Source organism: Ornithorhynchus anatinus, chromosome 5 (assembly GCF_004115215.2).
Source record: "Ornithorhynchus anatinus isolate Pmale09 chromosome 5, mOrnAna1.pri.v4, whole genome shotgun sequence".
NCBI classification, from domain to species: Eukaryota; Metazoa; Chordata; class Mammalia; order Monotremata; family Ornithorhynchidae; genus Ornithorhynchus; species Ornithorhynchus anatinus.
In genome coordinates, this window is record NC_041732.1 from 6,711,900 (window position 1) to 6,724,049 (window position 12,150).

The 12,150-nt window shown below is 48.7% G+C and overlaps 1 non-coding gene across 1 annotated transcript; it reads right to left on the minus strand.

Annotated features, from left to right (window-relative positions):
* Nucleotides 1–1,360: 1,360 nt before the first annotated feature.
* LOC114812661 lies at nucleotides 1,361–1,498 on the minus strand. The gene has a single exon (XR_003760312.1). It is a non-coding gene; the product is annotated as a small nucleolar RNA SNORA7 (small nucleolar RNA).
* Nucleotides 1,499–12,150: the final 10,652 nt, after the last annotated feature.

A 12,150-nucleotide genomic window follows, 5' to 3' on the forward strand; every position in this document is an offset into this window, starting at 1 on the left:
ACGGTGCTCTGCATACTGTAAGTGGTCCATAAATACCACTGATTGGTTCGTTGATTGACTGAGACAGCAGAAGCAAGACAAAGCGGCCAGGTAGTGGCCAAGTAGTTGGACAGCAGGAGCGGACTTCCTTCTGGGACCACAAATACTTTTTCCATTTGCTGTCTCCATGTGCTGCTCAACTTCTGTGGGGCTTCTGGGCCTAAAGTCACCAGCTGCTTCACAAGACCAATCTGAAGAGAAGCAGTGCAGCCTTGTGGAAAGAGTACGGGCCTTGGAGTCAGAAGGACCTGGATTCTAAACCTGGCTCCACCACTTGTCTACTGTGAGACCTTGGGCAAGTCCCCTAACTTCTCTGTGTCTCAGTTACCTCATCTGTAACATCGTCAGTCCCCTGTGGGCTGGGTCCAACCCTTTTAGCTTGTACCCCAGCACTTAGTACAGTGTCTGACGTATTAAGCGCTTAACAAATACCCTAAAAATACCATAATCCCAGCTCCGCCACTTGTCTTCTGTGGGAACTTGGGCAAGTCACTTCACTTCTCTGTGTCTCAGTTACCTCATCCGTAAAATAATGTTGATATTTGTTAAGTGCTTACTATGTGCAGAGCACTGTTCTAAGCGCTGGGGTAGACACAGGGGAATCAGGTTGTCCCACGTGGGGCTCACAGTCTTCATCCCCATTTTACAGATGAGGGAACTGAGGCACAGAGAAGTGAAGTGACTCGCCCACAGTCACACAGCTGACAAGTGGCAGAGCTGGGATTCAAACTCATGACCTCTGACTCCAAAGCCCATGCTCTTTCCACTGAGCCTTGCTGTTTCTCCATGTGGACTTTGCCTGTGAGCCCCATGTGGGACAGGGACTTTGTCCAATCTGATTATCCTGTATCTACCCCAGCACTTAACACGATGGCAGGAACATAGTAAGTAGTTAACAAATACAATTAAAGAAAGAGCAAACTTTATATTACTACGACTACTAGGTAATGATGATATTTAAGTACTTACTTTGTGCCAAGCACTATAGTAAGCGCTGGGATAGATACAAGAGCATCAGGACTGGCACGGTCACCATCCCACAGGGAGTTCACAATCTAAGGAGAAGGGAGAAAAACTAGTAAATCCCCATTTTGTCATGTCTTATGCCACTGAGTCGTTTCCGGCCCATAGCGAAACCACAGACGCATCTATCTCAGAACGCCCCGCTCTCTATCTGCAGTCGTTCTGGTAGTGGATCCATAGAGTTTTTCTTGGTAAATATCCAGAAGCGGTTTACCGTTACCGCCTTCCACGTGGTAGACTCCAGTCTCCGCCTTCCACTCTCTCCCGTGCCACTGTGGCCCAGCACGGGTGAGTTTTGACTTGTAGCAGATGGCCTTCCCCTTGCTAGCCACTGGCCAAGCTAGAAATGGAGTGGGTAGGCCTCTGCTTGATTCTCCTTCCCATAGCTGAGACTGGTAGAGTACTGTAAACTCTCCAGGTGCGACCCTGAGAGGGGGAAATCCCCATTTTACAGAGGAGAAAACTGAGGAAATGAGAAATGAAGTGACTTGCCTAAGGTCACATAGCACACAAGTGAAGAGGCCAAGGGGAAGTCCTCAAACATACCAAACATCTACAAACCTGGGCTACCAGTGTATCTTCTGATCTGCTCCCCATTTTTAAGCCAGTGAAAACTGAAGGAAACCCTCTTCTCTCTCTCTCTCTCTCTCTCTCTCTCTCTCTCTCTCTCTTTCTCACTCTCACACACACATATATGCACACCGTTTAAAGCTCCCACAAACTGAAAACAGTAGCATCTTACAAACAAACAACTATGGTTCTTTGTGCTTCGTCCTAACCTTGAGACCCTGACTCGCAGGATGTTTCTACCTTGACCATCTCCAGAAACACTGGAGAGTTCTTCCGGATTAGCCCATGGATTCGTGACAATACTTTCCTCATTTCCTAATTAAAGTTAATGTCTGTCTCCCCCTCCAGACTGTAAGCTCATCCTGGGCAGGGAACGTGCCTACTGATTTCTCCTGTACTCTCCCAAGCTCTTAGAATGGTGCTCTGCACATTGTAAACACTCAATCAATACCATTGATTGATTGATTTCCTTCCCACTGGAAATTCTAGACCACTTGTCGGCAGGCCTGGCCCTCAGTGACTTACACTCTTACTAATAATAAATGAATGAATACTGATGGTATTTGTTAAGCGCTTACTACGTGCCAAGCATTGTTGTAAACGCTGGGGGAGATACAAGGTAATCAGGTTGTCCCACGTGGGGCTCACAGTCTTAATCTCCATTTTTCAGATGAGGTAACTGAGGCACAGAGAAGTGAGGTGACTTGCCCAAAGTCACACAGCTGACAAGTGGTGGAGCTGGGATTAGAACCCACGACCACACTCTTGCCGTAACCATTCTACTACTTCAGGCAATGCTTCCCTGTGAGACCCCGATTCGTGTTTAGGGTTTTGGGTTTTCCCAACTTTGCCCTTTTGTCCTCTCGCTTTGATCAGTTGGTGATCAGAGAAAAGATGTCATTACTTTGCCGGAAGGCTCAGCATTTTTCATGAACAAAGTTGTCTTCACCCCGATGAGCTTCATTAATCAACAATGGCCATTAAATGAAGAATTCTTACCCTTCCAAAAATCTTTTTCTTGGACCCGGCTAATACTAACATTGAAGTTTGAGTTGGCTTCCCGGTGAAGTTTCTCTTGCTTTGATGTGTCTAGGTGAGAAGCTGAAAACCAGGAAGGTGTTCTAAACTGGGCACTGATCGCCACCTGGACTGAGACGGAATGTGAGTTTTATCCACCTTTGGTGGGGTTTTTTGTTTGTTTGTTTGTTTCAAGAATCTGATTTGAGAAGCAGAGTGGCCTAGTGGATAGAGCCCAGACCTGGGAAACTGTAGGACCTGGGTTCTAGTCCCGGTTCCTCTACTTGTCTGCTGTGTGACCTTGGGCAGGTCACTTTGCTTCTCTGTGCCTTAGTGCCTCCTCTGCAGAATGGGGATTAAGACTGGGAGTCCCACGTGGGACACGGACTGTGTCCAATCTGATCAGCTTATATCTACCCCAGCGCCTGGCACATAGTAAGCGCTTAACGAATATCATAAGAAAAAAAAATCTGACATGACGGGGCCTGTCTCTGTATCAGACAGGTTCTCTTCGCCTCAGGAAATGAAGTAGAAAGAAATGAAAATACCACAGGACTTGCAACCTTCTCCCTTTCTATCAGCCTTGCCAGAAACTTAAGGCCTTGGTTTTCCCAGACCCGGCAGGCTGGGTGAGAATGGTTCCTTTGAGGGTGTTCCTCATTTCCTTGAAAGAGAGGAGAATGCTTGGAGATGTTTTTCTCTGGAGCACTTTGCTGAAGCCCAACAGACACAATTGGTATTGGGCTCACTGAGAGAGGCCTCTCCACCTAACGCTGGCCCTCCTAAGACATTCTCTGACTCTGCTCACCTCAGAACCCTCCGCAGTTGTTGCGGTCCCTTTGCAATGAGCAAAAATGCACCATCCGCTTCAGGGGTCTCCACCATCGGCCACACCTTTGACTACTACTACTACTACTAATAACTATCGTATTTGTTAAGCACTTACTATATTCCAGGTAATATATTAACCACTGGGGTGGGCACAAGCAAATCAGGTTGGACCCTACCAGTAGGAGCAGAGGTGCAGTGCGGCCTAGTGGGAAGAGCCCCGGGCCTAGGAGTCGGAAGGGGTTGGTTCTAATCCCACTCTGCCACGTGCCTGCCGTGTGACTGTGAGCGAGTCATTTCACTTTTCAGGGCCTCAGTTGCCTTCTTTGTAAAATGGGGATTCAAAACCTGTTCTTCTTCCTACTTGGTTTGTGAGCCCTGTGTAGGACAGGAGCTGTCTGATCTGATTATCTTGTATCTTCCCCAGGGCTTAGAACAGGGCCTGACACACAGTAAGTGCTCCACAAGTAGCATTACCAATCTGCTGGGGCTGAGAGGGGGGATGAATAAAGGGAGCAAGTCAGGGTGACGCAGAAGAGGGAGTGGGAGAAGAGGAAAAGGGGGCTTAGTCAGGGAAGGCCTCTTGGAAGAGAATTGCCCTCAAGGCTTTGAAGTGGGGAGAGTCACTGTCTGTTGGATATGAGGAGGGAGGGTGTTCCAGGCCAGAGGCAGGACGCGGACCAGAGGTCGGAGACAAGAAAGACGGGTACTAATACTATTACTATTTCTACTGAGGGGATTTAGTCAGTTCATCAGTCATATTTATTGAGCGCTTACTGTGTGCAGAGTACTGTCCTAAGTCCTTGGGACAGTATAACCTAACAATATAATGGAAACATTCCTTCACCACCTGGATTATTTAAAGCCCTGTAGCTGCTTTCCAAGGTGGCCACCTCAGACCGAGCTGCTGAGGGCCTAGGGGTGCGAGTTTGGGAGCCTTGGGTTTCCTCACTGGGTCTAAAGTGGTTGACTCGGGGACAAGTCAGCCTGCTCCTCTTCCAGGCTCAGCCGGGACCCCGGGCCCAACCACCCCCTCAGGTTTCCGGGGAGGAAATGAGCGAACAACTTTGTTTGTCTTTTCACGGAGCCTCGCCGCCCGCGGCCTCCGGTGGAGATGAGCCAAATCTGGCCGGGGGTTCTCGCTCTACCTGCTGGTCAGGAAGCGGTGACTTCTTGGGGGGACCTACTGTGGGGGAGGTTTCCAATTCCGAGAACTCTTGGGCTGAAAGGGACCCCAAAATATCTCTTAGTCCAGTCTCCTGCTCCCAGGCAGAACCACCCTCTAACCATCCAAGGACAGATCGATCAATCAGTGGGATTTACTGATCGCTTACTGTGTCGGAGCACTGTTCTAAGTGCCTCGGAGTGACAGTATGACAGAGTTGGTAGAGAAGATCCCTGCCCACAAGGAACTGACTGTCTACAGGCTGCCTCCTTCAGTCACCCACTTGAGTGACAGCATTCCCCGGCAGATAGTTCCTCCCTCTGTTTTTTGGGCTTTTCTTTAATGGTATTTGTTGTTTACTATGTCCCAGGCATAGAACTAATCGCTGGGGTAGATACAAGCAAATCAGGTTGGACACAGTCCCTGTCCCGTTTGGGGCTCACAATCTCGATCCCCATTTTACAAATGAGGTAACCGAGGCAAAGAGATGTGAAGTGACTTGCCTTGGGTCACACAGCAGGCAAGTGGAGGAGCCGGGATTAAAACCCAGGTCCTCTGATTCCCAGGCACAGGCTTTTTCCACTAGGTCAAGCTGCTTCTGTGCAGCTTTACCCAGCTTGTGCCTGGATTGGGGGTGACACAATGTCCCACTTCCCAGAAGTCTCCCCCACAGAGATCTGGCCTGACTTTCTTTGGATGCTTGATGGATTTCTATGATGAAATCTTGGACCGGGTTTTCTGAGGGTGCTTGAGTAGTGGCCAGGGAGGCCCCATGCTGACCGCCTTCAGGGGAAGCGGCGTGGTCTAGTGGAAAGAGTCCGGGACTGAAAGTAAGAGGCCCAGGGTTCTAATCCTGACTCCATCTCTTGTCTGCTGTGTGACCTCGGGCAACTGCTCTGTGGCTCAGACTCCTCTGAAGAATGGGATTGAAATACCCATTCTCCTTCCTCCTTAACAACAATAATTATGGTATTTCTTAAGTGCTTACTACATTCCAAGCACTGTACTAAGCGCTGGGGAAGATACAAGATAATCAGGTCCCACATAGGGCTCACAGTCTAAGTAGGAGGGAGAACAGGGTTTGACTCCCCATTCTACAGATGAGGAAAGTGAGGCCCAGAGAAGTGAAGTGACCTGCCTAAGGCCACCCAGCAGTAAGCGGCGGGGAGAAGCAGCACAGCGTAGTGGATAGATCATGGGTCTGCGAGTCAGAAGGTCATGGGTTCGAATCCCAGCTCTGCCACTTATCATCTGTGTGACCTTGGGCAAAACACTTCACTTCTCTGGGCCTCGGATGCCTCATCTGTAAAATGGGGGTTGAGACTGAGAGCCCATGTGGCACAGGGACTGTATACAACCCGATTCGCTTGTAGACACCACACTGCTTAGTCCTGTGCCTGGCACATAGTAAGTGCTTAAAAATTACTGCATTTATTATTACTACTAGTCAGGATTAGAACTCCGGTCCTCCGCCTCCCAGGTCCGCCCAGGCCTCCCAGAAACCCATATGGCATAGGAACTGTATCCAGCTCGATTCGCTTATATCCACCCCAGTGCTTAGTCCAGTGCCTGGCACATAGTAAGCACTTAACAAATATTATTAAATAGTCGTCATTAGTCAGGATTAGAACCCAGGTCCTCCGCCTCCCAGGTCCGTGCACTTTCCACTAGGTCACGCTGCTTCCCTTAGATCCTGAACCCCATGTGGGATGGAGACCGTCTCCCCCCTGACGCTTTTGAATCTACCCCCGTGCTCTGCACGGTGCTCGGCACACAGTAAAGTGCTCAACGACTGCCTCCGTGATCGTTATTCCAGTTTTCACTGGGGTGGATCTGGTCGCCCCGGCCGGCTCCACATCCTGCCGATGAACTTTCCTCTCTTTCCCAGTGGGAAGGAAGCCTCTGTGCAGAAGACGGCAACGGCGCTTCCACGGTGGTTGGTTGGGGGGTTCCGAATGTGAGAGGCCCTGTTTACACAGAGAGATGGCCTGCCCACACTCACAATCAAAATTCCGGCAAAAACAAGCCCGCCCCGCGGAATAGAAAAGATGAAGGGAGCCCCTTGCCAAGGGGAAAGGCAAATGTAAAGATCATTTCCTATTTGGTTTAGCGACTGCAGACTTTTGTCTCCAGTCTGCGAGCATTTCCTCCAGTGATTCATAATAAACTCGAACATATAAATAAAACCCCACCTTGCTCTCTCTCTCTCTTGCTCTCTCCCAGCTCCCGGCCTGGCTGCAAGGGGTGGGGGGATGGATTTTGAAAAAGTTTCTTGGAGTCCCCGTTTCCTGAAACCTAGCTGTGAGGAATGGGGAGGGGAAGGAATGGGTCTGGGGTGCGAAGGGGAGGAGGACGTTGTAGGTTCACGTTGCGTTGACGCGGTGTGGCTTAGTGGCAAGAGCACGGGCTTGGAAATCAGAGGATGTGGATTCTAATCCCGCCTTCACTTGTCTGCTGGGTGACCTAGGCCAAGCCACTTAACTTCTCTGTGCCTCAGTTACCTCAACTGTAAAATGGGGATTAAAAGTGTGAGCCCCACGTGGGATAACCTGATTACCCTGTATCTACCCCAGTGCTTAGAACAATGCTAGGCACATAGTAAGTGCTTAACAAATACCATAATTATTATTATTGTTATTATCTGTGGGAACGGGGGGTGGGGAGGTGGTCCGGGCTGGAGTTGTCCCCACCAACTCCAAGAGGAAGCGGCCCCAGTTTCCCGGATCAGGGGTGGGGCTCAGGCTGGGTGTTCTCCGGGGCCTTCCCACTCATCTCACACTGGTAATTACTGATTTATTTCTATTAACATCTGTCACCCCATTTCACTCATTCATTCAATCATATTTATTGAATGCTTACTGTGTGCAAAGCACTGTACTAAGCGGTCGGGAAAGTTCATTATAACAAGAAATACACACATTCCCTGCCCATAACCAGCTCACAGTCTAGAGGGGGAGACTGGAAGCTCCTTGGGGGCAGGAAATTTGTCTACCAACTCTGTCATGTGGTCCTGAGGTAATGGAGGCACAGAGAAATGCAGTGACTTGCCTCTATATCTGTAATTTTTCCGTATATATTAATGTCTGTCTCCCCTTCTAGACCGTAAACTTGTTATGGGCAGGAGGTATCTGTTTATTGTTATATTGTACTCTCCCAAGTGCTTAGTACAGTGATCTGCACATAGTAAGTGCTCAATAAATATGATCGACTGATTATTTGATTGATGGGAAGAATAAGCCCTGGCTTGCCCATTTTTATGTATCCAACTATGTGTCAAGCACTATTCTAAGCGCTGGGGTGGGTATCAGCTAAGTAGGTCGGACCCAGTCCTTGTCCCGTATGGGCCTCGCAATCTAAATAGGAGAGAGAACATTCCCCATTTTGCAGTTGAGGGAACTGAGGCACAGAGAACTTAAGTGACTTGACCGAAATCACCCAGCAAGCTACCTAGAAGAATAATAATATTAATGATAATTATGGCATTTGTTAAGTGCCTACTAAGTGCAAAGCACTGTTCTAAACTCTGGGGAGGATACAAGGTGATCAGGTTGTTCCACGTGGGGCTCACAGTCTTCATCCCCATTTTACAGATGAGGTAACTGAGGCACAGAGAAGTTAAGTGACTTGCCCAAAGTCACACAGCTGGCAAGCGGCTGAACCGGGATTTGAACCCATGACCTCTGACTCCTCAGCCCATGCTCTTTCCACTGAGCCATGCTGCTTCTCTACAAAATGATGATTAGGGCACATCCCAGTTTTTCTGGCGTCCCTTCCATCCCTCTTCCAATTAATCATTTAATCGATTGTCCTTACCCAGCAACTATTGTGTGCAGAGCCACCTACTAAGTGATCGGGAGAGCCCAACAAAATTAATAGGCCTGCCCTCAAAGAGCTGACAATCCAGCAAGGGAGGAAGACGCGAAAATCCATTACGGATAGGGAGGAACGGAACAGAGCAAGATCAGCATAAGTATTATGGCCCAAAGGGGCGGGGCCAAGGAGAGGCAGACCATTAACGCCCGACTGCTTAAGTGACCAGGAAGTGCTAAAGTGGGGGAAATGGGGGAAACAGGGTCGGGAGATAAGAGAGGAATCAGAGAATAATAATCACGATAATAATAATAATAATGATTTTGGTATTTGTTACGTGCTTACTATGTTCCAAGGACTGTACTAAGCACTGGAGAAGATTCAAAATAATCAGGCCCCACATGGGGCTCACAGTCTAAGGTGGAAGGAAACCAGGATTGAATCCCCATTCTACAGATGAGGAAAGTGAGCCCTAGGGAGGTGAAGTGACTTGCCCAGGGTAGCACGGCAGACAGGTGGTGGAACCAGGATTAGAACCCATTCCTGTGATTCCCAGACCCTCGTTCTTCACGCTAGACCACAATGCTTCACGTGCTCAAGACTCTAAGCTCCTTACCGTCAGGGAATGTGTCCACCAAGGGCCTAGTCCAGTGCTCTGGACAGAGTAAGCGCTCAATAAATATCATTGATTGAGTGGACTGATAGCAGGGCTCATAGATGACAGTTGCCATCCCATTTCTGGCTACCAGATAGTTTGATCTGGCTATCAGATGTGACAGCTTACAAAGCTCAACAGCCTGTGCTCTGCTCAGGCAGAGGCACGTGCCGGGAAGGAAGTGGGTGGTACAGGAATAGAAAGCCTGAAAGCCTGGGGGAAGCAGTGTGGCCTGGTGGATAGAAGACTGGCCTGGGAGTCAGCAGGACCCGGGTTCGAATCCCACCTCCACCACTTGTCTGCTGGGTGACTATGGGCAAGTCACTGAATTTCTCTGCACCTCAGTTCCCTTATCTGCAAAATGGAGATCAAGACTGTAAGCCCCATGTGGGACAGGGACTGTGTCCAATCTGATTATCATAATAATAATGTTGGTATTTGTTAAGCGCTTACTATGGGCCGAGCCCTGTTCTAAGCGCTGGGGTAGACAGAGGGGAATCAGGTTGTCCCACGTGGGGCTCACAGTCTTAATCCCCATTTTACAGATGAGGTCACTGAGGCACTGAGAAGATAAGTGACTTGCCCACAGTCACACAGCTGACAAGTGGCCGAGCGGGGATTCGAACCCATGACCTCTGACTCCAAATCCCGTGCTCTTTCCACTGAGCCACGCTGCTTCTCGTATCTTGTATCTACCTCAGTGCTTCGTACATTGGCTGCCTCATACTAAGCATTTAACGAATACCATTAAAAAATCTATCTCTATTCTTGCTTGAGGGAATTTTTTTTTTCAAAAATTGGGCCCAAGTGCGCCCTTGCCCCAGCTTTGTACTGCTCAGGCTGGATTGGGCAAAGACTTGTTCTCTAGCCCTAAAGCCAATAAATGGTATTTATTGAGCGCTTACTGCGTGCAGAGCGCTATATTAAGCGTTTGGGAGAGCACAATGCAACAGATTCGGTAGACAGTTCCCTGCAGATACCGACAGCTGCTTTACTCTCACCGTGCCGGAGAGTGTCAGGAGCAAACGTGGCTTCCAGCTGATGTTTAGCTGAAAGGTGTCCCGGCTGGAGAAAGGGAAACTGGGCTTTAAAATGCAGTAGGGGACTGTGGAGAGACAGTGATGATTCAGAGTTAAGGAAACTTACATCCATGTAGACACGGGGTAGAGTCAAGTGAGTTGAATCCCCAGTGGGTTCTGGGACACACCTAATGATGAAGCCTATGATCTCAAGGCACATCCTCTCAGGATCTGCTCGATTCTACCCTTTCCAGATATTGTTTTAGGGCCAAGCCAAACCATCTTCCTTCCCAAAATCTGAAAATCTTAGAATAGCTTTTACGAGGTCTTTTTTTGTCATGGTTCCCTTTTCTTGATAATGAGTGACAAGAAATATTTAGTCATCCTATACGTGATCCAAAGAAGATGGAACATAGGCATAGTTTCTCCTTCAGCTCTGGCCAGTGGAAATGGGGCTAAAAGGTACACGGCCAAAGGATCTTGGTCCGGAAGGAGCCACCTGAGTCTTTTAGTCCACGTGCCTGAAAGAGACAGAGGCAAAGACAGAGGAAAGAGAACTTGAAAGCCACTCCGAAAAGCCAGATCGGCTACAAGTGTTTCATCACATGGTATGGACGGGAGGCTGTTGAAGAATTAGAAAACACTGTTTCCCACCGACACGTGTCTGTTAGAACCCAGTGTGTCCAGCGAGTTGGCACCAGGACAAACCTTTTCTTTTTTTTATGGTATTTTTAAAGGGCCTTCTATGTTCCAGTCACTGTACTAAGAGCTGGTAGATACAAGCTAATCAGATTGGACACAGTCCCTGTCCCACATGGGAGTTACAGTTTTAATCCCTATTTTACAGATGAGGTAACTGAGGCCCAGAGAAGTGAAGCCACTGGCCGAAGGTCACAAAGCAGACGAGCGGTGGAGCCGGGATTAGAACTCAGGGACTCTGACTCCTAGGCCTGTGCTCTTTCCACTAGGACGTGCTGCTTCCCGGTCATGTGCATATGTCAGGTGTCCGTCACAGCGGGAGTATTAGAACACAATTTTCCCATGGGGCGAGGTTCTTCGAGAACACAACAATCATGTTATAGTGGAAAGGATCGGACTGGCATTTTCAAAGGGATAGAGGGGCATCTGGGATGGAAAACGGCAAAGATGAGAGTCGAAAGGACTTGGAAAGACCAAATGGAAAATCATAATCAACTCAGCCAGGCCCCGGTTCCCTGTTCAAAGCGGAGGAAGATTCAGTCACGCACAGAGATACAACGAAAAGTTCCGGTAGTACCTTTCAAGCATTTGGTATATGCCTTGCATTCAGTAGGCATCCATCAGAAAATACCAGGGATGAACCAGTTTTGACCCTCGGGACAAGGCTCACAATAATAAAAATGACAATTATGATACTGGTTAAGCACTTACTATGTGCCAAGTACCGTTCTAAGCAGGGGGGAAGATACAAGTTAGTCAGTTTGGACCCGGTCCCTGTCCCCCACGGGGCTCTCAGTCTTCATCCCTATTTTACAGATGAGGTAACTGAGGCACAGAGAAGTGAGCCCAAGGCCACACAGCAGACATGTGGTCTGACTCCCAGGCCCGTGATCTATCCACTAAGCCACATGCCTTATGGGGGTGGTTTTATGAGCGGAGACCTCTCTCTCCCAGAGCGGAGGGCTCCCAGGAAGTAGCTTTTGTGAGGAACCATAGAGGATTTTGGGAGGGAATCCAGTGAAGTTCTCAGAGCTGGCAACCATCAGGTTCCAGTTTGTCTGGGAGAGCCAGGCTCTGGGGAGAAGAGTGAAGTTTGGGGGCTCTAAATTGCTGTTTGTAGTAAGCCCTGGTGGCCCCAATCTTTCCTAGTTTACAACATCCTGCAGCTGATTTTGCCTAGATATTATTCTTATGGTATTCATTAAGATTTAGCAATCGATCGATCCAAGGTAGTCATTGAGTGCTTTCTGTGTGCAGAACACTGTTCTGTGTGTTCCGGAGAGTACAGTAAACAGAGTTGGCTGAAAGTAGTGTGCTAAGATACA